Genomic DNA, 26339 nt, shown 5'->3' on the forward strand with positions numbered 1-26339 from the left:
AAGCCCTTGACGCACACAATATATTAAATCCTATTGGCAGGTCCCTATGAAAGTTTTCAATCATCTACTGGTCCACAGACCTGACAGCTCAGAACCTCACATCCTACCTTGGCAGGAGCTCATCCCCTTTGTGGAATAGAAATTCCTTTAGCCAATGTCAAAGTTTAGATATTTGAGGAATCTGCTTGTGCTTGCCTGCCGGGCTTCTACAGGCTTGAAGAAAGCACAGAGGACTCATCTAAATGTCCACTTATTGAAGAGTTCAGCCTAGATAAATAATAGGGGTGTGTTTATATTTTATCAAAGATGAGGGAAACAATCTTTTAAACTGCTTTTTTAAGCACCTGTTGCTTTGGGTTGGTCTGGGAAATTTTTCTGATGGTTGTATAAGTTGACACGTTTTTGGCTGGTAAAGACAAATTGTCCAATGACTGTTCTCTAAATGCTCGCTAGAAATGTTTAGCTTTTTTCTATATTCTTCATAAAATTTATTTTGTTGAGAGTATGTGCATTAAATACGTTTTCTTCTCAGTTCAGTGTGTTCTGCAGGAAAAAAAAGTACAATGCTCTGCAGCAAACTACTAGATTAGGTCGATTTCAGTCAAACTTGAACAGTTTACAAACTTTAAAAAATTTGAAGTACTGTTGAAAAAAAAAAAAAACAAACAGAGCACTTCCAATCAGAATATTTACTCTGCTTGCTGAGTGGGCTCTAGTCCTCATGCTTAAATCCATCTTTCTTAGCTTTTGAGAATGAAGCCAATGGGTTGATTTACTAAAACTGGAGAGTGCAAAATCGAATGCAGATGTGCATGGTAGCCAATGAGCTTCAAACTTCTAATCCAGATTTTGCACTCTCCAGTTTTAGAAAATCAACCCCAATGGGTTCTCTTGTACCAGCACTGCCCTATGTCTAAGCCCAGTTAAAGCGGTAGTATACTCCATTATATGACTTTTATCTACAGGTAAGCCTATAATAAGGCTTACCTGTAGGTACAATTAATATCTTCTGAACCTAAACGGTTTAGGAGATATTCAACCTGCACGCAGCCGCTGAAGTCTGCAGCGCATGCGCTCTGAAGGCCTGGCGGACCTTCAGAGTTCCTTGCCGGATCTTGCCGGTAAGTGAAACTCCCACCCGCATGCGCGAGAGTGACCTCATCGCAGCTCCGGCCACTCACAGCGCCAGAGACGCCGAGGGAGCATGTCAGCTCCCTCAGCGTTGTCCAGACGACCGTGCCGGGGCTTCATTCTAGGGTAAGTATTTGATAATGAGCTAGTAGGTATAACTTGTCAAAAGAAGCCCATGGAAATCACAAACCGGGTGCCGTAAATGTGGTCTGAGCTGCAAATGTCTGGCTGCAGGTTATATTGACACTAACAGGCAAGGAGAGGCATTTATGACAGAAGAGACCATTAGGGGATCTTCTGTTATAAAAACCCTGCCGATCAGTGGATTTTCAATTTTTGACTTTAAAGTGGTTCTAAAGCTTTAAGCTTCATGTGAACACAGACAGGCAGTCAAAATGTTCCTATCCTGAGCATGATTCTTTCGCATTTAGGAGAGGGAGGTTAGGGGAGGTTGAACCTCCTGTAACCGCAGCAGCGTGTAAACTCTTGTAAAAGCCTTTGTGTGCATGGACACATAGGCTTTTATGGGGTTGAGTTTAGGAGCTTTGTCAAAAAAAAGCTCCTAAACTCATATTTATGGGCTGTAGTTTACATGACCCCCTTCGATTTTTTTTTACCTTAAAGTGGTTTAAGCCCCCCCCCCCCGTACTGTTTGTACCTATAGGTATGCCTATAATAAGGCTTACCTATAGGTACTGTAAATATCTCCTAAACTTGCACTGTTTAGGAGATATTTACATTGCATGCAGCTGATGACGTCATCGGCGCATGCGCTCTGAAGGAATGGCCGCCCGTGCCTTTTCTTCAGAGCCCTGTGCCATGGTCAGCGGCTTCCATGCGCATTCGCGGGAGTGATGTCACGCTGCTCAGGCCAGTAGCACAGCCGCAGTCCACAGACCTGGAAGGAAGATGGATGTGGCCTCCAGCAGGGACGACGCGGGCTTCGTTTGCAGATAAGTGTCACATAATGTGCTACTTTCTGCTGCACCACAGGGGTGAATGGAGCATCTGATCAGGTCCGCCTGAAAAACTGACAGGCGGACCTGATCAGGAAGCCTGTGTGAAAGGGGCCTAAGGGCCCTTTCACACATTGGAGTCCGTCAGGCGGACTCCGTTTTTCTCAGCGGGGGGGGGGGATCGATCCGTCGATCCCCCACTGAGCAGGAGGATGCCAGCTGTAACTCCGCGCTGTATGCGGAGACAGAGCTGTCAGGTCCCCATTCATCTCTATGGGGGAATCGGATGGGAACAGACCGCCTGTCTATTTTTCTAAGCACCTGATATTGATTCTCTAAGCAATCCTTGACAGATGTCAGTCTCTGGCCTGATTATTAAAGAGGTCAGTATATTTAATTCCTGCTTCCATTTTTATGACACCATGAATTCAGCTTTCAAAAACTGAACGGAGTACTGCTTTGACAGGTAACTTTGAGTAACTATAATAATGGCTTTTCCATTGACCTTTATTAATCTGTGCAGTTGTCCATTAAAAATAATTAATTGATATGTCCCAGATTATAGATGATAGAAGCGCTCTTGTAACACTATGGGGTTGATTTACTAAAACTGGAGAGTGCAAAATCTGGTGCACCTGTGCATGGTAGCCAATCGGCTTCAGTTTGTTCAGTTACATTTTGACAAAAAACCTGGAAGCTGATTGGTTTCTATGCAGAGCTGCAGCAGCGTTTGTACTCTCCAGTTTTCCGAAATCAACCCCAATGTGTTCTCTTGTTCCAACACTGCCCCATGTCTGAGCCTAGCGAAGCTTCACCAACACACAGGACATGAGATTTCACACATAACCCCTATATACATATGTATTTGCAGGAGTTGACTGAGTCTTGATGCCGCAACAGTTAAATGAAATGTCTTCTCTATTACTGCAGCTTCTGATAAATCACTGAGTAAAGTGATATCTCTGCTGATACAGTGCAGACAGATACATTTAAACATACCTCCTAAATTATCTGCTGCATTAATCTTAATGACTTTGGTAAGAGTATACACAGTACTGTGTGCTCAGTTGGCGGGAGCATGCTGGGCCTCTATTAAGGCACATGAATTAAATCTAGGAGCCCTGGAATTAACAAGAGATACTTTTGTATTTTCAAATAAATGTGAAAATAATAATTTATAGAGTGTACACAATCAGTCCCAATAAGGTGTCTTGTGTAATGGTTACTGACCCATCTCCATCTACAGGGTTCTCAAAAACATATTTTAAAAAGGCGTTCAGCACCAAGAACTTTAAATATGTATTTATGGCCTTGAAAAGAGTGAGTGTAGGCTTGAAACCCTGCCATTGTGCTCAGATGATTTTTATTCTGCTGCTTTTTGATATAAAAATAAAATAGCTACTTTTTGCAGGAAGCATATTTGAAGTCCTTGGAGTTTGACTTCTTTGTGAAAACAATAATTTTCTTCTTGTCAAGAATTCAGATTAGCCTTCGTCTGCTCAAACTCTGCTTCAGTTTCCTTAAAGGGAAGCTGGAGATTGAGCTAAAATTGGATTTAAAAAATCAAGGTGTAACACTCCAGGATCCAGCACCAGGTCTTCTTTCCACTGCATAGCTGCTGGCACTTCCAGGTTGCACCCGGAGTGCTGGCGTTGGGGCAAAGCAGGAAAATCATCTCCAGATTGGAGGCGGACCAATCAGGAGACAGCTCTCCTCATAAGCGTTAATTCAAATTACAAAGAGACACGTAGCTCGGCGTTTAAGCAACCTGTTGCTATGCTTTACCCGAGTCTCATGCTGATGTACATACTTGCCCCATACTTTGAGTGACCTGTACATGCAGTATTATCTAGTATGTTTCAGTGTGCCTATGTCATACTGTGACCCTGGGTGTCTTCCTCGGTACCCCAGTGTCATTCAGTACACTTCAGTGTACCTGTTTCATCTAGCTTGCTGGTGTCGTCCTGTGACTCTAAATGACCTCCTTTGCACCCCATTGTTATCTAGTGGCACCAGTGTGCCCAGTGAGTTCAGTTTTTAGTGAGTTTAGTGACTGCTAGTGCATTCTGTTCTCCTCTATGACATCTTCATCCCCTCATAGTTTCTGTCACACTGCACAATTGTCTGGCCTGCTATTCTTCTCTGGTAGTATCTGCTGGTGTTGCTGCTTCATGACCCTCAGGTACTTCCTTCATTAAGCTGTGCGTAATGGATAGGGACCCTTGTTTATAACACAATGCAGTTAAAAAATATTTGATGTGGTTAGCAATTTTTTTTTTTTTTATTGGGGTCATGGGGGGGGGGGGGGGGGTTATAAAAGTTACTTTAACGCCAATAGAAACCTTCTCTTACTCAAACTGCTTGAAGAATTACTGTCTGTTTATGCCATAGTAATACCGTGTTTTCCCGAAAATAAAACCTCCCCGAAAATAAGACCTATCTCGGTTTACTAGAATGGCTGCAATATAAGCCCTACCCTGAAAATAGGCCCTAGTTAAAGTCCACAACAGTAAGGATTATATAATTTCCACTGTGTGTCTTTATGTAATATTATTGTAGAAAATACCTTAGTTACAGCACCGCTAGGCGCTCATGTGACCTGCCAGTGCTCGGGGGAGGGCTGACATCAATGGCCCCTCCCTCTGCAGTGCTCAGACCAGGGCTGTTATCAGTGGCCCCTCCCTCTGCAGTGCTCGGACCAGGGCTGTTATCAGTGGCCCCTCCCTCTGCAGTGCTCGGAGCAGGGTTGTTATCAGAGACTCCTCCCTCTGCAGTGCTTGGAGCAGGGCTGTTATCAGTGGCCCCTCCCTCTGCAGTGCTCTGAGCAGGGCTGTTATCAGCGGCCCCTCCCTCTGCAGTGCTCTAAGCAGGGCTGTTATCAGCGTCCCCCTCCCTCTGCAGTGCTCGGAGCAGGGCTGACATCAGCAGCCCCTCCCTCTGTAGTCCTCGGAGCAGGGCTGACATCAACGGCCCCTCCCTCTGCAGTGCTCGGAGCAGGGCTGACGTCAGCGGCCCCTCCCTCTGCAGTGCTCGGAGCAGGGCTGACGTCAGCGGCCCCTCCCTCTGCAGTGCTCGGAGCAGGGCTGACGTCAGCGGGGATCCCGACATCTCAATCAGCAGTGCTCGGAGCGGGGAAGAAGAGCTCCGGCGGGTCTAGTGTGCGCCCAGCAGCGCTGTAAATAATTTATTCTCTGCAATGTTACATAAAGACACACACTGGATATTATATAATCCATTTACAGAGTGGATTAAATGATTTTACAAGGACTTTAACTAGGGTTTATTTTGGGGATTACAGAGATGCTGACACCTGAGCTGACAGGAAGGGGGGGGGGGGGGGCTGATACAGGGGAGAAATAAGACATGAATGGGAAATTTAAGATTCACTACATGGGTAGTTTTATTCTTCTTTTTCTGAGTAATTATTCTATTTGTTGGCAGTTCCTCCTTCAACAGCACATTGAGTTCAGTGTATTCCAAACAAGGGGATTACGCACAAAGTACGAATTTGCTTAGTAGCATGAGAGTAGTTTACAGGTCCCAGGAAACCTGTGGGTCAGAATATCGGTACAGGATTCCTATTGAATTCATTACAACATAAATGATTATTTGAAAAAAATGTGGCAAAGGCATCAAAACTATTCAGACTTTCAGGTTGATTTTATCCTAAGAGAGAGCTTATTCTGCACACCAAATTCTTAAAGGTACAATAAGGTGTATTCTTCTGAAGAAACATTCCACAAGGACCTTCTTATACCTTACTGGAGCCCTGGTCCTCCTTACGGAAAACTGATGAAAGGCTAGTTTCCATGACCATTATAATGATCTTCCTCCGATCATGACTTCCTTTGGGTAGGGATTGGGTTAACGAGAGAGCTCCTGTTTAAGGTATTTACACAAGTGGAGCTTATTATATGGTGGCATGCCCCTTCTATTTAAATAGCCCACTGATAAATCACCCCATTGTTCAGCGCCGTATGCTTTGAGAAATTAGATTTACTGTAAAAATAACGTACACATCAGGCTATATTCTCTACCAGTAGTACTTTTTGGGTTTTCCTTCGTCTCACGCAATCTCATGTGGCTAAAGGAAAATCACAGATTTGTGCTTTTTTTTTATTGGAACTGGTGACTGAGGTGAAGGATTTCTTAGATCTTTGTACCTAGGTTGTATTTTTTTTTTATAACAGTGTACATCCTGAGTGCTGATAGTAGTCAGTATACAGTACATAGAACATTAAAAAGTCTGCCTAAGCCCCTTATATGATTTACATAACTTTCATACACTTATTAACCACTTGCCGACCAGTCACGTTGACTGTACTGCGGCAAAGTGGTTCGTTATTGTCTGGCGATGTAGACCTACGGCACCAGACATTCCCCTCTCTCTCTCGCGCGCGCCGCCGGAGACTCGCTCCCACTGTATTGAGTTACAGCGGGAGTCGGGCCAGGGGAGGAGCGGCGGTGATCACTGCCGTTCTTCCCCGATCGTCGGGGAATTGAGTGTGGAGATCCGCCCGCTTGTGTAAACAAAGCGGGCGGATCTCCTAAGTGACAGGCAGGGTCAGATTGCAGGGTTAAGCATAGCTGAACCTGCGATATGTCCCTGTGTCACTCAGTCACCTCCCCCCACACACATCAGTAAGCACCAGGCATACATTAACCCCTCCCTCTCCAATAAAAATTAACCCCTTCACTGCCAGTGTCATTTTTACAGTAACAGTGCATATGTATAGCACTGATTACTGTAGTAATGTCACTGGTAACCCCAAAAGTGTAAAAAATGTCAGTCAAGGGTCCGATCTGTCCGCCGCAATGTCGCAGCCCCGCAAAAAAAAAATCGCAGATCGCCGCCATTACTCGTTAAAAAAAAAAACACCAAAAATGACAGAAATCTTTCCCTTAGTTAGTAAACGCAATAACTTTTGCGCAAACCAATCAAAATACGCTTATTTTTTTTTACCAAAAATATGTAGCAGAAAACAAATTGGCCAAAAATGATAAAAAATTTTGATTTTTACATTTTTTTGGGGGGAATTTCATATAAAAAAATGTGAAAAATATTGTTATTTTTTCAAAAATTTCGCTCTTTTTTTGTTTATAGCGCAAAAAGTATAAATTGCACAGGTGATCAAATACCACCAAAAGAAAGCTCTGTTTGTGGGAAAAAAGGACATAAATTTTGTTTGGGTACGGCGTTGCATGACCGCGCAATTGTCAGTTAAAGTCGCACAGTGCCGAATCGCAAAATGTGGCCTGGACGTAAGACAGCAAAATCCTCCGGTGGTAAAGTGGTTAATGAACAGAGTAAGTGAGTTGGTGACATGACAGACTAGCTTTCTTGGCTAGTATAACAATCTTTCTCCGATCATGACAATAATAGTATAGCACTATACTGAGAGATAAGTATATCAAAGTTTCTGAAAAAAATCATAGTAGAAAAATGAAGAGGATATAGTGTATGAATCAGTGTCTTTCAACCCAATGAGGAGAGGAAGGGGGCTGAGCCAGGCTGTGGCTCCGTGTCTGAATGGACACAGGGAGCTGTGGTTCAGCTCGGGCACCCCCATAGCAAGCTGCTTTCTGTGGGGGCACTCAACAGCAGGGAGGTACCAGGAGCACCGAAGAGGGACCCCAGAAGAGGAGGATCAGGGCTGCTCTGTGCAAAACTAACTGCACAGAGCAGGTAAGTATAACATGTTTATTATTTTTAACTAAAAAAAAAAAAGGAGACTTTAGTATTACCTGAAGGCCCCTTTCACACTTGTGTGACTTGTCCCTGCACTACTTTGGTCCAATTTTGATGCGGGACTTTCAGGTCACACAAATGTGAAAGGGGCCTAAATTGTTCACGACCAGACTGATTGCCTCCTGAATTCTACAAATATTTGTTTTCCCCCTGTATTGCATAGTGATACGGTTATCTCATTCTGAGGCTTTCTCACTACATAGGTCCACTTTAATGTAGACATGGAAGAAAAGTCCCCCTACTACCCTCATCAGCACATTTAAAGCGGTATTAAACCCAAACACAAACTCAAAGTCAAAAATGTAATATATTGCAGCTTACTAATTATTAGATGTAGTGGCTACATCAGTTATTTTTTTAGGCCCCTTTCACAATCACGATCCAATCAGATCCGCCTGTCAGTTTTTCAGGCGGACCTGATCAGATGCCCCATGCATCCCTATTGGGCAGCGGATGTCAGCGGAGACATCTCCTCTGTCACCCGCTGCCATCCGATCCTGTCCGTCAAATCCGGACGGATGGAAACCCTATTTTCCATCCGTCCGGTGGATGCGATCGGATCGGATGAGAATGGACAGTCGGACCGTTCTCATCCGACCTCCCCATAGAGGGCAGCAGGGATCTGACAGCTCCATCTCCGCACATCCGCCTGCTCAGCAGGGATTGGCGGATCGATCCCAGCTGAGTAAAACTGAGTCAGCGGATGCGGACAGTGTGAAAGGGGCCTTAGGCTTTTTCCCCCCTGGGGAGTGTCCCCATTCTGGATGGAGGAGCACAGGGAGCACCTTTTGAGCAGCATGTTAATCTGGAGAGAGGGGAGTGTTAGATGTACCAGCAAATTTAGATACATTAACAAATTGAAACCAAACTCCTGCTAACACTGCAGTTACACAGCAACAGTTTTTTTTTCTTTTGGGAAAGGTTTTATATGAATAAACAAAATTGTATTGTTGTAAGCACCCCTGTCAGTAGTAAATGGTTTGTCTCAACAGTCACTAATCCTTTTTTAGGAGAGCTTGTTCTGTTGAAAAACAGCAGAATTACTGGCTGGGTCACCAAATGAAAAGAAAGAAAAGAAAGCCTAAAAAGGAAAATGAATGGAGCCTTCACATCAAAGAATTGGTAAGCTAAAATATACTAAATGTTTGCTTTGGGGTTTAATAACGCTTTAATATAAAGGTGAGGGAAATTCCATAAATCTCTAAAGCTTGTGATTCTATGAAGTCTTAGCCCTCAGATAGACCTCACCCCTCTTTTCTGCAGTGTTATTATGGCTACAAATAGGTGCTCTGCCACAACATACATTTGTAGAAACTGGTCAGACATCTGCCTTCATACTGTGGGTTAGTTATATGTAGACAGATATAACAATCTCCTGTTGTATTCCTGTGCTGAATATTAATCCGACGCTCAGCACGACTGCCTTCATCCTGAAAGTGTCAAGTTTACTTTACAGTATTCAGGATCTGATAGTAATGAAAGCTGTGTATCTTTTTCTTTTCTTTATGCTTTTCATTATAACATTGAGAATAGAAAGGGACAATCTGTGATTCCTGAGACACAGTTTGTTCTATACTACTACTGTACTTTCTTACCAATAAGTAATAAATCCAGGAAATGTGATGCTCCATTTCCCAGTAATCCTCAATATGATAGCAGCCATGAAGCCAAAATTTGTTTTCGTTAAACAGAATAAATGCTGCATGAGGTTTGGAAATAACAAGTCTACACATAAAGAATGGGAATGACCCTCTGAGGAAGATCAGAAGTAATGCACACTGGAATGGACCATTTAGATCCATATAGACTGAAAAACCAAACAGAACTGTGCACTGTGAACTGATTGAGAGGCGGGCGAGTGAAAGAACGTGGGGGGTGTTGCATATAAAGACCTAATAAATCACAAATTCACTCAAGCATTAGAGCAGCTCTGAGCAAAGATTGAAATTTCACAGATTTAGCTGCTGATGACAATTTTAAACATTCATTGAAAGACTCCAGGTAAGGCCAGGCTGTAAACTGGATGTGTCATGCTTGAAGAATAAATCAAGCAGTTTTAATGTCCTTTTCATCCATTTACAGTTTTCCAGTCTGTCTCTGTCTTTGGAGTTAAATCTAAAATAATATATTGACAGTTCACACAAATATATCCTATCAGCAAACCTAACAAATAAAAAAGATATAAAAGATAAAGATTTTTTTTAAATCCTTTTTTTCATTTTTTTAAATTTAACCTTCCTATGGCCTCTTTCACATGAGTGCACCGCCCGACGGACTCCGTTCTGCTCAACGGGGGATCGATCCGCCGATCCCCGCTGAGCAGGCGGATGACATCTCCGTCTCCGCTCTGTGTGCGGAGAGGGAGCTGTCAGATCCCCGCTGTCCTCTATGGGGAGTTCAGATTAGAACGGACCGCCTGTCCGTTCTCATCCGATCCGATCCTACAGACAGGTGGAAAATAGGGTTTCAATCCATCCTGATTTCACAAGCAGGATAGGATCAAAGGGCAGCGTGTGTCAGCGCTGCTAATGTAAATGAGCCTTTAGTGTCTTATTTTCCAACTTCCTTTAACAGAACAAGCTGTCCTGCAAATGTGGTAGTTAGAGGGTTGAGACAAACCATTTACCATGGATGGAGGAATCCCAACTGCCGGTCATTGTTTTCAAGCAGCCGGAAGAGTCACAGAGGTGAGAATGGTTATACAACTATTAGATAATGATTTAGAAAGCGGAGGTCATTATCAGATATCTTTATGGCCATTTTCACCTCTCTCCAGCCCCATTACTTTGTCCAAACTTCATCTTCTTATATCGCTCATTTTTATGACTTTGCTTGTTTTTTCAATTCTTGTTTAAGGCTGGGTTTACACTAGTGTGACTTGGATGCAGGTTTCCCCACATCCAATTAGCATGACAGGAGAGTGTGCCCGGTTCTCAATGCAGCTGGTTCACACATCTCCGGGCGATTGCAGAGGGGTCCTCTACGTCTTTGGCTCAATTTCAGGTCTGAATTCAGGCCAAAATTTTGGCCTGAATTGTCCCTAAAACGGAGAACCAGACCAGACCCGTGCTGTGAACTGCAACCCAGCCTAAAGTGGTCTTAAAGGCAGAAGGTTTTTTGCTTTAATGCATTATCGGCATTTGGGTAAAAAAACCTATTGGCAGCTTCACTCAAGCCTCTCCCTCAAATACTTACCTGAGCCATGTCTCAATCCAACACTGCTCTCTCTCTCTCTCCCTCTCCTCACTGGAATCAGTGACAGTGGTAGGAGCCACTGGCTCCTGCTGCTGTTAATCAAATCCATTGATGAGGAAGTAGGGGCTGGGCCGAGCCGCACTGCACTGCCCAGCCCAGGATTGAGATCACATGTGTACCACCATAGGAAGTGGTTTTCTATGGTCCATGCATAAGGAGGAGCCCAGAACTCAGGTGGGGGATCCCATAAGAGGAGGAAAACCATTGCACAAAGCAGATAAGTATGACATGTTTGTTACTGAAAAAAAATAAAAATAAATAATAACTTTACAGCCACTTAAACGTTCACTTATTCTTATTAACAAAGGTCTTGAATGGGCTGATAAACACAGAAGTCTTTTTAAATCTTTTGTATTAGCTTAGACCCAACAGATAGAGTTGATCCTTCAAAACCTTGTCCTGAAACAATGCAATGTATTTTTTTTTTTTTGTGTTATAAATATATTAAGGGCCCTTTCACACAGGCGGACCATTCAGATCCGCCTGTCAGTTTTTTTGGCGGATCTGAACGGTCCCCCCCATGCATCCCTATGGGGCATCTGATGTCAGCGGAGACATGTCCGCTGACATCCAATCCGATCCGTCAAATCTGGACGGATGGAAACCCTATTTTCCATCCGTCCAGCGGGTCCAATGAGTACGGAAAGACGGTCTGTTCCCATCCGATTTCCCCCATAGAGATGCATGGGGACCTGACAGCTGTGTCTCCGCACACAGCATGGAGACACAGCTGTCATCCTCCTGCTCAGCGGGGGATCGGCGGATCGATCCCCCGCTGAGAAAAACGGACTCCGTCCGACGGACGGAGTGTGTGAAAGGGGCCTAATACTTTTAAAGTGCAATGTATACAATCAGCGCCACCTGTGAAATAATTAATGCTTTAAATAAACACTCAAAATGTGATACAAATTCAGTGTCAATGTAACAAACATCAAAACCTGCTGCTGCTTTACACCTAAGACTCCATTCACACTAATACGACTTGTCAGACGACTTGTCAGCCTGACAAGTCACGGACCGTCGCGGTCCATTGTGTGGTACAGGAACTGTTCTAATAGGAGCGACACAAGTCACTCCGACTTAGAAAAAGGTTCCTGTACTACTTCGGGGCGACCTGGAGCGACTTGTATAGACATTAATTTTATGAAGTCTGTGCTGCACGCGACTTCACAGGTCGCCCCCGAATGTTAATGTAGTGTAATAGTGATTTCACCAGACTACAAAAAATGTAGTAAATTATATGGTGCCACGCCACTGAATTAATTACACACAATATATCTTACACATAAAAATCTTTCAAAATAAATTCAAAATCAAATATTTTTATGTGTAAGATATATTGTGTGTAATTAATTCAGTGGTGCTGCACCATATACTTTACTAAATATTATTAAGTTTATTCACTTACTTTTATGACTAAGTTACATAGTTAGGTTCAATAAAGACTTGACACATAGAGAGCGATTCACTAAGGCCTCTTTCACACAGGCGTTCCGTATGTCCGTATATCACCCCATCCGTTTGCGGGTGATAAACGGACATAATGCATTTCAATGGGATTGCAGATGTCAGCGGATGACCATCCGCTGACATCCGATTTGCGTCCTTTCAGTTCTATTCCGTTTTTTGGAACGGAACAGAACCCTATTTTTCTTCCGTTTAAAAAACAGAAAGGACGCAAAATCGGATGTCAGTGGTGTCATCCGCTGACGTCCGCAATCCCATAGACATACATTATGTCCGTATATCATCCGCAAACGGATGGGATGATATGCGGACATACGGACCGGATGACACAAGTGTCATCCGTGTCCGTAAAAAACAATTGTGCCGGAGCGGATCGCAATACGGTCCGCTCCGTGTAAAACAGGCCTAAAGCTGGAGAGTGCAAAATCTGGTGCAGTTCTACATAGAAACCAATCAACTTTCTGGTTTTATTGACAAAGCTTAATTAAACAAGCTGAAGTTAGAAGCTGATTGGCTAACGTGTACAGCTGCACCAGAATCTCCACCAGTTTTAGTAAATCTCCCACATAGTTTACAGTCTGTACACTGTGAAGTCCCATTTAGATGTAACAACTATGTAGTACAGGGGCCTAAGAAGTGGTTCACACTGGTGCGATTTCTGATACAACGCAAGTCTCACAGAATCACAACAAGGGAAATCACATTATTTTTAATTATGCCTGTTCACATCAATGTGACAATGTGTCCAATGTGTGCAAAGTTCCCTGTGCTATTGGTGCAATTTCAGTGCGATTTGGCTCCAAAGATTATTCTAACCACCTCCAAAGTCGCAATAAAGTCACACTACATAATCGCATTGACTATTGCATCAAAAGCTCATTGCAGTAGTGTGAACTGAGCCTAAATAAACAACTTAGGGTAGACTTATGCTTGACATAGTTGTTGGGTAAGTCAGAAAAAGTTTGTGCAGCCAGCTTGATAATATTTTATTGAGCTAATATGGTATTTAAATGAGCTTTTGATACGTAGGTAACAATTGGCGTTCTAGCTAGTTTGGAATAACAGGTTCTCCACAGCAGGGGCACACAACTGCTGTCCTTGGAGCGTTAATTCTCTCACAATTTTAGGATTTCTCTAATTACCAAGAAAATGTTTTGTAACTAATGTGTGATGTACTAAGCAAAATGTTTTTACGTCCTTAAGCCTGGATTAAAAGTGTTACTTAAGGACAGTTTTCCTAAACTTGATGTCATGTCTTCTGTACCTAATGTACTTTGTGAATTTTAGACCCAGAATGGAGACTTTGGTGAAATGTCCGTATACGTCAGCATACAAATGAACTTGGCGCAGAGAAAGAAAATATGAATACATTGAGGTGGACAGCTTTCGGTCAGTAAGTTTGCTTATTAAAAATATATCTATGTAGATACATTTGCTGCAAGGTTACAGCAGTAACCAATAGAATCCACAAGTAATTATTTTTTCTGCTCCATTCTTGGTAATCTTGTTTTGTCAGATGACATTGTAACAAACATTCCTACTCAGTGAAAGCTTGTCATTGGCCATAATAATATAACAAATATTGCAGATCATTGCGTTTTGTGTTGGCTTGTTAAATAAGCTTTATTTTTAGTGAACTCAACTGAGTCAATATTCCATTGATGGTTAACAAGATACTGTTTCTTAAAGGATTGCTAGTGATGTCTATTCACATAAACCACAGAAGAAAAGAATTTCTGTTATAAATTAGGCATTACTTGGCAACTTTGAAGACTTCCTGCAGAGGGAGCCAGTGTAGCCTAAATCCAATTCTTTTATGTGCTTTACTATTACACAGTTTGTATGTATTTACTATATATCAGCTATGTGAACCTACATACCTAAAGTGAGGTCATATCTGCCTTTGTTTTGCTGTTGGAAACGAACAACCTGAAATCTGTGAATAACCAGACATTCAACATGATAAATGCATCTAAATATACTGTGTATGTGTGTAAGTATTTATATATATATATATATATATATATATACACACATATATATATATATATATGTGTATATATATATATATATATATATATATATATATGTATATGTATATATAGCAAGGTTTCGAGGCCTATGGCCTGATGTGGGTCTGCCATTAGTACCGGTAGTCTCTCCAGCCCATGTGAGCTGTGACCCTGGGTGTGACCAGGGCCGCTGATAGAAATCATGGGGCCCCGTACAGCCTACCTGACGGGGCCCCCTTTAGCCCCACCCTCAACTCCGCCCCTGGTCCCGCCCCAGACCCTGCCTTATATGTGCTGCTTTTACTAACAGAACAGTCTGTTTTTTCTCCTTGCTTTGCAGTGAGACTAAATAACCAGATCGCTGATCTGTGAACAAAGCATACAGCAAAGTCAGTATAACTAGCAGAAGATGGAGATATATAGGCTCACAACATGCACTGCTCTTTTACGTTTGGAAAATTGTTACTGCCATCAGAACCTTATCACACGGGTATTTTGTTACATGACAGGGTCTCTTAAAGAAATACAGTGATTATAAAAATTTGTAATCAGCCATTGCTGACCATTGCTTTTGAAAATGCTAGCTGCTTTACTGGCACATGATGCAGTGGCTTCAATACATTCTGCAATTTTAGCTAAAATTAGCAAAACTAATTTAGGTGGGTCTTATATTACAAAGCAAAGTATGCTTATTTATTTAGGGCCCCTTCTCCATGCTGCAGTACAATTCAAAATAAAAAACCTGTGGGGGAAAAAATGTTAATAATTTACTTAGGAAACGTACTAAACCTGCAGCTTACATGTGCTCCATCCACAATATAGTGTGGCTCTCTCTGCTCACTGTAAGCTGTCTCTCCTTGCCACTGCTGCTGCCACCCGCCTCACATAAGCCTCTTGATCTCGGCTGCTGAGTGGGGACCTGAGCGGAGGAATATCACTCCGCCAGGGTAGGCAATGGGCAGCCACAGTGGCAGGCATCCGGGACTTTAGCACAGCAGCCAGCAACATGCGGAGCAGGTGCGGGAATGCGCATGCGCCCAAAATTGAAAAAAAAAAGTCCCTCAACTGCTCCGCCTCCACCATCCCATAATCAGAAAGGGGCCCTGGAATTGCATGTAGTATATAACACCCCTTAAGCTAGAAGGAGTGGAATGAGCGGGGGTGCATTTTGTCTGTGAGGCTGCCTGGGCCCTCCCTGCTAAGCTCATGTACTGGCTTATCAGTGGCCCTGCACTGAGAACCCTCAAGTGTTTTTCTAATGGGGTAATGTCTGTTGAGGACCATAGCATCAGGAAGTCCTGAACCTCTTGCAAGTCAGAACCCGGGACCCATAGGACCTTGAAGTGCCTAGCCCCAAACTGATCCACAATGGGGTCGGACCCCAAAATCATGCCAATCAATAGCCCTGTCTATGAATGACTTGTAATGTCTCTATGGGTGGCCAGATGTAAATGCACTCATATCCATTTTTACATCATGCTAGCTTTGATCTATCACATTTAGGTCTGCAGACCCGGAGGAAGGAGGGTGTATGGACACAAGTTCATTTACATCCAAAACTCCATAGACCTACATGGAACATTCAATCAGATCCGCATGTAAAGCTGACAGGCGGACCTAATTGAAAAGCTTGGTTGAAAGGCTATTTAAGGGGAGCGGTGGTAGTGGGAGGTAAAAACATGGCTCAGCTGCATGTTCTTACTCCCCCCTTTCCCCTTCCAAACACAAGAGTGAACTAGCAACTCATGCTTATAATCATATTCATTATGATGATCACAGCACCGCATGTACTTTATGGCTCTGTGTCACATGGCTGCTGGGTGCTGACTTTGTTAAGGCTGCACTGTGTTACAATCAGTATGGCCATAAGTTAGCAAAGTCAGCACCCAAAAGCCATGTGACACAGAGCCAGAGCCATAAAGTACATGCTGTGATCATCATAATGAATATGATTATAAGCACACAGTCAGGGAGTCTGGGAGCTGTACCTTCCTTCCATAGAAGTCTGTCAGTGTCACTGTGTGCTGGTCTGTGCACTGCTGAGCCCTCTCATCCATCTCTCATCAGTCACTTCCTCATTCCACAGCATGCACAAACGAATCACTCCGCCAGGGCGGCCGGAACTACATATTCATTCAGTGCAGCATATTCACAGTGCACAAGGTTGGTGTGCCTACGCCCCGAAAATGGAAATAAAGTCCCTCCTCTGCTATCACCTCCTGGGCCCCTCTGTTGACCTCATGGGGCCCAGGAAAATATATTTATACACCCTGTAATGAAATTGAAGTGGGGGATGGAATTTAAAGGATTTCTATTTATTTAGGCAGAAGTTAACTTTAAAGCTGCCCGGGCCCCTAGTGGAGCTCATGGAGCCCGGGCCCGGTACAGCAGGGCTGGTTGTACTGCCCTATCAGCGGCCCTGGGTGTGACAACTCAAGCAGTGACAACTCCGGCATCTTTGTTTGTGGTTTTAATTGGAATAAAGGGGATGGGAGAAGGGAATGAGTGGGATACTCCTTGAGGCTTTACTAATTACAATTGGGACTTTACTTCTGAAATGCCCGTTGGCGCTTCCTTGACGCCAGCCGGCACCAGCCAACGTTTACTGACACTGAGAACACTCTGTAGAACAGAAGAAGTGCTGAATCCTCGACTTATAATCCAGAAGATCCAAGACTGAGAACTGTAGAACTCCTGACACTGTTGTACTGTAAAAGTCACTGAATACTGTCCTCCCACCTGGCACAGCTTGAGGTAGTATTATAGTAGAACTCTGTATAGCTGTCACTTTAACTGGCACGCTCCGTGCAATTCAGGGCCCAAACTGCAAACCTCAAACTCTTCAGGGTCCACTGACTATGTACCCCTCTGTAGCTTCAGGGTCCTCCACCTAGGTACCCCCTTTACAGCTAGCTGACACTGGATCCTAGAACCTCTTCCGGAGTGGTCCCCTCTAACTTCAGGCAGACCCCCAGGGGCAATCCTCAGTACTCACGACCTGTGTAGGCTTTCCTGGGACTGGACCCCTCTCTCCGTAGGCTCTCAGCCCACCTGATCCCCCTCAGCTCAACTCAGCTCTCTCTCTGGACACTCAGGCGACACCCCGAGACATCCACCTTCCTCAGACAGGAGGAGAGACAGCCGCACTCTTATACCCACTCCCAGAATCCTTTGCAGCATAATCAGCCTTCTGCTGTAGTTAGGAGCTGGGATGTGTCCCCTGATTGGGCTTCCCACACTGCCCTATGAGAAGCCTATGAGAAGCCTCTCACAAAAGCCAGTGGGGATACTTCCACTCCCCTCAGCAGGCACATCTGGAAATCCTGACTAGATAAATCACAGCCCTGCTGTTAGGCAGACAAGGCCCACTATATCTTTACCTAGCACCTACCTGTAGGGTGCTACACATGTGTGTGTGTATATATATATATATATATATATATATATATATAAAATTACAATTGTACTCAGGCACTAATTTTGTTCAGCATAAAGTACTGGATCCTTAAGCTGGTCAGAGATGGATCAAAATTCGATCTATGGCTGTTCTCACTGGAGAGAAGTTGATCTGACAGGAAAGTCCTGCTACTGAATCACAATACAATGGCACGGCAGGGAGGATTCCATCATCCAACTTGCTTGTGTTTATGGGGGAATCTGTTCATTTTTTTTTTTTTTTTTTTTCGTTCAGCCCAATCGAGAATGAAATATGAGCAACCTTATATATCTCTAAATCAGAAAGCACTGTGATGCTTCTCTATAATGGTTTATCATGTGCATTGTTTCCACATGACATTAAAGTTGGCTAGTTTACGAGTCTTTCACTATAGAGTGAATAATTTGTAAACCAGACATTTTTATGTAAAGCATTTAAAAGGGGGAAAATCTAATAATGTGAGTCTACTAGAAGAATGTATAGAGTAAATCTCAAGGCTCTGAGACACTCTGTGTTTAACCCTGTGTTTGCTGAGGACTTGGTTCAGCAGGGGTTAAGACAGCCACAGATGTCATAAAGACACTTCAGGCAGGCGTTGGAAAACTGACCCTTTTGCCAATTTTCACAGCTTGCAGTGAGAGATTTGAAGCCGGCTCCTGTCTGGCTGTTCCATTTAGTGTTATTTAGTGTCAGTGTATCCAACAAGGTCTTCTTTAAAAGACAGCCTCTGCTAATTGGAAAGTGTCCCTCCCTTAAAGAAAAACACACACACCTTGTTTTGTGGATGTGGCTGGGAAGAGACATTGACAAGTCCTGGGCATGGTGTAGGCAGCGGTCAGACGGAAAGTCACAGAAGGCAGGTAGTTAAGGTCGATGTCATATTATTCATTCACCCCGTACACGTTTAGGAGCAGGCTGTGGAAAAGGAAGGACACTTGTTATATACAGTAGAAAATCAAAATATACTGTAAATGTTAATTCATGTCAGTTTATAGTCTGGAGTAGGGGAGGACTGAAAACCTTGAACCTCTGGGGCCAACATAACCATAGTAGAACCATATTTGTGTGAGCTAAAGTGAGTATATCAAGCAAAGTGTTAGTCCTGCATTGATTGGAGGGCATAATGAAAGGTGACATTAACCACTCTGACCACCCTATAGGAGTTTTACTGCTACAGGGTGGTAGCTGCGCACAGGATCACGTATATATACGTGATTCCGCACTTCCAGGTTGGCTCGCTTCTGCTGTGATCATGCACAGTGAGAGCTGATCATACCTTAGACTCAAAGTCTGCCCACACCTGCCGATTATTTGTTACACAGGCAGAATGGCAGTCTGCCAATGTAAACAAGGCAGATTTCTGTTCTGTCAGTACAGAAGGCATAGATCCTGTGTTCCTGCAAAGCAGGGACATGGATCCATGCCTTCCCCTAGTAAAAGCACCTCCAACACTGTAGAAAAACACTTGCTAGGATCATAGTTAACCCTTTAAATACCCCTGATGTTAATCCCTTCTCAGCCAGTGTCATTAGTACATTGATGGTGTATATTTTAAGCACTGATCACTGTATTAGTATCACTTGTTCCCAAAAAAGTGTCAAAGTTCTGTTAGTGTCAATTTATGTGTATATGTGTAATATATATGCCCTATTGTGATTTTTGTTTTACCAAAAACATGTAACAGAATACATATTGGCCTAAATTAAAGAAAAAATTTACATTTTTTTATTGAATATGTTTTAGAGCAGAAAGATTTTTTTGTTTCAAAATTGTCGGCCTTTTTTTGTTTATAGCACAAAAAATAAAAAATGCAGTAGTGATCAAATACCACCAAAAGAAAGCTCTATGTGGGAAAACAAAGGACATACATTTTATTTGGGTACAGTGTCACACCACCGTGCTATTGCCAGTTGAAGTAACGCAGTGCCATATTGCAAAACATGGCCTGGTCATGAAGGGGGGTGAATCCTCTGAACTGAAGTGGTTAGGGGCTCATTTACATTTGCTTCAAAATGTGGCATTGGACGCGCTTTTTTAAAGCACTCTAAATGCCTATCAAAGCTCCTGTCACTAAATAAAATGGTTACCTTACAGTCCTGTTCACACTGTTGTCTTTGGTTTGCTTTGCTTCACAGATTATACCCCATGTTGCTTTGTTGGTGGTTCAAAGTTTCTGCAAAGCTTCTATAGAAGTCTACAATGCTCGCTTACAGCACCTGAAGCTTTTATTCAACATTAGCTTTGTTTTGTTTTGGAGGTATTGCAAGTATGAGATATCCCCGGATGCACTTTGAAACTAAATGTGAACTAGAAAGACATCATCAGCAGTCACTTCCGGTTCAGGTGTATATATTCTGGAAGTGTCGGGGGCAGACGTCACCTCTGGTGTGCAGCGTGGAGCAGCAGGGAGGTGAGCGGGGTGCGCACCGGAGTGAAACAACTAGCAGACGGCACACCTGGTGTGCAACATGGGAACACTTTAGGACAGTGATGGTGGACCTTGGCACCCCAGATGTTTTGGAACTACATTTCCCATGATGCTCAACTACACTGCAGAATGCATGAGCACCATGGGAAATGTAGTTCCAAAACATCTGGGGTGCCAAGGTTTGCCATCACTGGTTTAGGAGAAGGTGAGCGGGGACTGGAGAGAGAGGACTGAGCAGCAGAGGATCAGCAGAGCTGGGGGACCAGAGCGGGAGAAACTAGCAGATGTAACTTGTGGTGAGCAGCCTGAGCAGAATATAGCCAGAGGTGAGCGTGAACTGGAGAGGGGAGGATCAGCAAACGAGAGGATCAGCAGAGCTGGGGGGTGGGGGATCAGCAAAGCTGGGGGTTACTACTAAGCTGGGGATCAGAAAAGCTGGGGGTACTACTGAGTGGGGCACTATTGAGGCTACTAAAAAGCTGGGTATCTGTTGTATTTGAGTACTAATGAGCTAGGATCTGCTAAATGGGAGTACGACTGAGTTTGGGTTTTATTGGGCCCCTTTAAAACAAATTTAAAATAAACACACACAAAGCATTTACCAAGAATCATTAAAGCTTTAAAAAGTATCACATAAACATCAAAAACACATAAAAAAGCATGTTAAAATAGGAGGCGCGTTACTGTGTGTTAAAGTCAAAGCAAGTGTAAATGAGCCCTAAAATACAAGGTTTATTGTGGCACGCAGACCACAGAGCAAATTTAAGGTGAAAATTTTCCTTCTATCAAACAGCACAATTCCCTATTTGAACAGCACGTGTCACTTACAGTGACTTCCTCCCTTATTAATCTTTGAATGATGAAGTATCATTTACCCAGTTGTTTTAGATAGGTGGGAAAATAGATTCAGAAAATTTTGTCTGGAATAATCTTCTGACAATGCACAGGCTGTAATGTATTGGCAGCAGAAGCAATTAGTATGTCATTTTCATAGCAGTAATACATCTTGAAGAGTCACACAAGCTTTTCATATTTTCTACTAGTGAACTTATTTAGTTCTCTAAATATAACTTAAAGTGGAGTTCCACCCGAAAGTGGAACATACGCTGATCTGCTTCCTCCCCCCCTCCGGTGACACATTTGGCACCTTTCGGGAGGGGAAGGGTGGGGGGGTGGGAAATGGGTACCTGTTTTTGACAGGTACCCTTCCCTACTTTGGGGAGATGGCTCCATCCCTCTGAAAGTTTCGGCCCCTTCCTCCACCGCTGGGCCAGTTGGAAAGTGCAGTACGCTTTGCGCATGCACAGTAGGGAATCGGCTGTGAAGCTGGAAAGGCTTCACTATCGGTATCCCCTATGATAAATCACGGCGGCAGCACCTGACAGCCGTTCCGAAAATTGGCTGGGGTGCCGACATTGCAGCCTCCCTGGACAAGTAAGTGTCTGTATATTAAAAGTCAGCAGCTACAGTATTTGGTGTGGGATATAATGATGGTTATAGTGCCCCTTAAGTGGTGATGTAATGGGTGGGGTCTGTGTCCCTTTTAATACCAACTGTGGGTGGGGCCTGGCAGTTTGGGTATGGTAACAGAACCCCCCCTGACCAACATCATATTGGTGTGTCGTTTGTAGAGAGTGAAAAGAGAGCCCAATGCAGGGTTTGGGCTTCCAGGAGCATAATCATGGACTCCCAAGGGAGAAGGTAGAATAACTTTGCTACCCCTGACCTTCACTTCACTCAGCAGGTTTATAACTTGGCTTAGACAGGCCTCAGGGCCTGGGACAGAGAAACACCTGTGTGAGGACCCACTGCTGGGGGGGGGCTGGCTGGAGTTAAAGTGTTTGTGATAACTGCACTATAGTGCTCCACATTGTAGAGACTACTGTTTAGGAAGTCGTATAGTGGAGGTACTGTGTTTTTTACTGAAAAGACACTGTTCAGGAAGTGGGGTTATAGACTGCTATGTCGGCGTTCTTCAGTAAACCATTGAAAAGCATTTTGAGCGGACATACATTATTGGGGGTTAACAAGCCTCAGACCAGGAATATGTGAGAAGGCTAGCCTCAGGTCAGGAGAAAATGACACGACATGTTGAATTTTCTCCCAAAAGACAGGTATGCGAGTGTCCTATCCAGAGAAGAAGCGGGATGGGACTTGGGTCAGCTTGGAGCACACAGCTGTCAAGTCCGGGTTTCTTACATGATACCCATTTACAACAATGACATACAATGGAGCACCCAAGTACAGTATGAATTTTAAATGCAGTTAGTATGTAGCAGTTTTTCTTTCAAAAACAGTATTTTGATACATTTTCTTATGTTTTTTATATATACTCAGCTACAAATTCTCTCTAACCCTTTCACTGTTAGGGCCATTTTTGCAATATTTTTTTTGCACATGTTTACAAAATAATTTTAGGCTTGAAGATCACATAAAATCCGCAAACATTATATATTTTCTGAAAGCAGACACCCTGGAGAATAAAATAGAGGTAGTTCTAATGTTTTCATGTCACACTATACTAGCGCAATGGTTTACGAAAGGCAAAATGGCAAAATTGGAAAATAAAAAAACACTGAAATTAATTTTAGGGCACAAAAGCTCAATATATTACCCCATTTTTGGTAAAACAGTAAAGATGAGGTTGTGCTGAGTAAATAGATTTCCAACGTTTCAAGCCTTAAACTTGCACCCTTAAAAAGGTGACAAACTTCAATTCCCTATATTTTCCCTTGACGGCACTTTAATAGCCCCTACATGTCATTCGTTTAAAGTAACTGCGATTATTGGATCTATAGATATTGCTCTCACTCAGGCGTATGCGGAGATTTGTAACATGTGTTGAATTAAAGTTTTCTTGCATAGGTGCCCCTGGTGCATGCACTTACTTTAAATGTTTGTGAGGGTGAGGGGTTCAAAATGTTTTTATGGGGAGGCAGCTGCTGGTTCAGTACCATCGGACAGCCAACAGTTGGCTGGCTGCAGCCGCGGGGAGTCTGTGTAAAACCCCATGCTGCCACTGATGTACACCGGTAGCAATAAAAAGGTTAAAGTGGTTGTACACCTCAGACATAAAATATGAGCAAAGAATATCCCTCTATAGTGTGTACTTGTCTCAATTAAACGTACTAAGTGTAATTTCTGTCCGCTGCCTCATTCATTTGCTATCTGTCACTTCTGACATGTTTGCCTAATGCCAAGAGAATGATGGTGACAGAGAAGGAAGCTCCAGCAGATTGACAGCCTCAACACTGTTCCTGTGCACTGTTTTAAGAGGGGTGTGTCTCTTCCCTCCAATCAGATCTGGGAGCTCTCCTCACTGAGCTCTGTAGAATTTAACTTCAGCTCTCCGTCCCCTTTTTCTCTATTGTTCCTTGACGGACACAACTCCTGATCTTCTTAACCATTGGGTTATACTGCCCCCCACAGGAGTAGGACACTAGGCAGAAAAAAAGTCTGGCTATGCCTGTGGGCAGTCCCAGGGGGTAAACTCCCTCTCTCTGCTATAGGTACTCAGTTTTTTTCTGCCTAGTCAGGAGTAAGGACCTAGTTCCTTGCTGGGATCTCTGGTCCTGGCAATTTTTTCTTTTTAGATATAATTTTTTTCTCCTGGATTTTTACCTGTGAGATCTACGATCAACTGTCCTAAGGACCAATCTTCCATCCTGCTCTACAGTCGCTGGCTTTGAGGGCTTGGCTGTTGAACGCCAGGTACTGATGGATAGAGGTTTGACTGAGTCAGTAATTCCAACGCTGTTAAAAGCTTGGAAATCCATTTCTACCATTGTACGTGGAAGACGTACATTGCGTGGTGTGAGTCTCTTGGGGTTCATCCTCGCTCTTTTTTCGGTGTGTCGGATCTTGACCTTCCTTCAACAGGGTGTTGAGTGGAAATTGGCCTGGAGTACTATCAATGGTCAGGTGTCAGCTTTAGCAGTCTTCTTTCAACAGCCCTTGGCCACATTTTCCATGGTGGGTACTTTTCTTCAGGGAGTTAGGCACTTGCCCTCTCCATTGCGGTCTCTGTTGCTTTCTTGGGACCTCAATTTGGTGCTTTCAGTCCCCCAGAAGCCTCCTTTTGAGAATCTTCGGGAGAAGCTTATGCTGTCCCAGAAGGTGGCCTTTTTGGTGGCTTTCACCTCTGTGCGCAGGGTGTCTGGCGGCGTTACCCTGTTGTTCACCTTACTTGGTGGTTCACAGTGATAAGATGGTTCTTTGCATCTGTCCATCTTTCCTTCCTCAGGTATTCTCTGATTTTCTTTTGAATAAAGTTTTTGTGTTGCCTTCCCTGTCTCCCAGGCCAAAACATATGAAGGAAATTGCCTTGCATGCCTTGGATGTGGTCCGGGCGATTAGGGTGTACCTGGCAGCTACGGAGTCTTTTAGGAAATCAGATTCACTATTTGTGCTTATGGGTGGGCCTTGGAAAGGGTTGTCTGCTTCCTCTGCGACCATTTCCAGATGGATCAGACAGACAGTGATTCAGGCCTATTCCATCAAGGGACAGGTTCCTCCTTTCCTGTCATAGCGCACTCTACTTGGGCGCTCAGTGCCTCCTGGGTCTTCAGTCATCTGACGTCAGTGACGCAGGTTTGCAAGGCATCCACCTGGTCGTCGGTGCACACTTTCACAAGGTTCTATAAAGTGGATGTGTTGGCATCTGCAGATGCTTCCTTTGGCCGCAAGGTTTTGCAGGCTGCAGTTTAGAGTACCTGGTCCTCTTTGAGGGTGTATTGTTTTTTTCAGGTGAGCTCCAGTTGATTTGGTTGAGCTCCTGTTTACCTGGTTGGCTATAGTTAGCCTTGGGAATTTCTTTTTCGCTGTTCCCACCCCCCATGTTTAACACTGCTTTGGGATGTCCCAATGGTTAAGAAGATCAGGAGCTGTGTCCGTCAATGAATGAAAGAGGAAATGGGATTTTTGACTTACCGTAAAATCAATTTTTCTGATGTTCAATGACGGACACAGCACCCACCCCTCTGTGGAGTTGTAATTCTTCTGACACTGCTTGTAACAAAGCTGAGTACCTATAGCAGGAAGAGGGGCTATATCCCCTGGGATTGCCCATAGGCATAGCCAGACTTTTTTCTGCCTAGTGTCCTTCTTCTGTAGGGGGCAGTATAACCCAATGGTTAAGAAGATCAGGAGCTTTGTCCTTCAATGAACATCAGAGAAATGGATTTTATGGGAAGTTAAAAATCCATTTTTTTCTGAACTCTCAGACAAGCTTTATAAATTCAGCTGATGGAACTGGTAAAGAAGAGAAGACTGCAGATAAACAGGAGAATTTGTTTCATTTCTTTGTTTCACCTGATAATAGTCTCTTCACTGGATATATGTAAGGGTTTACATCCACTTTAAAGGGTTTGAAAGTGTCAGTTAAAAGCTGTTAACACAGCTTCCTATGACTACTGCCGGGAACAGAACTGTATTACCTGGTAAGCTGACATGGAAATATTGTTTAATACCTTATTTAAATAGTTTGGGGATGACTTATTGAAGTTACACATTATTGTACAGATGAGCCTAAAATTAGAACATAGGACAGTGATATGATGATAGAAAGTAGGCTGGAAAGATAGAACAGATATGAGTTGTGCCCAACCACTGTTAAATTCCATGTTACCGTGCAATAAACCAAACATCAGTAAGAAAAATTGGTCAAGCATGTGAACTCTGACCTGCAGCCATGGGGTCTGCAACACAGGACTCCCTGGAAATATACCTCAGGGGAGGTCATGAGAGACGGTAATGTTTAGTTTGCACAGCTGGAATACCGGGATGTGATGCATGGAATTGGATAGTACCGTGGCTACTTCAGGCTACAGAGTGACTGTGGATGATTGCTGCTTTCAGAAATAGATCACTGTGTGTAAACATTTACAGTCTGAAATGAATAAATCTT

The 26339-nt window shown here is 43.5% G+C and overlaps 1 protein-coding gene across 1 annotated transcript in view; it reads right to left on the minus strand.

Annotated features, from left to right (window-relative positions):
• The window catches only part of ZNF469 (zinc finger protein 469), a 623268-nt gene that overhangs the window by 31669 nt on the left and 565260 nt on the right, over positions 1-26339 (minus strand). The window contains exon 4 of the mRNA XM_082269917.1: positions 18779-18921. The gene's annotated coding sequence lies outside the window, so the exon portion shown is untranslated. The remainder of the gene's footprint in view (positions 1-18778; positions 18922-26339) is intronic.

This window comes from Pelophylax lessonae, assembly GCF_965119305.1.
Source record: "Pelophylax lessonae genome assembly, chromosome: 10".
Lineage (NCBI taxonomy): Eukaryota > Metazoa > Chordata > Amphibia > Anura > Ranidae > Pelophylax > Pelophylax lessonae.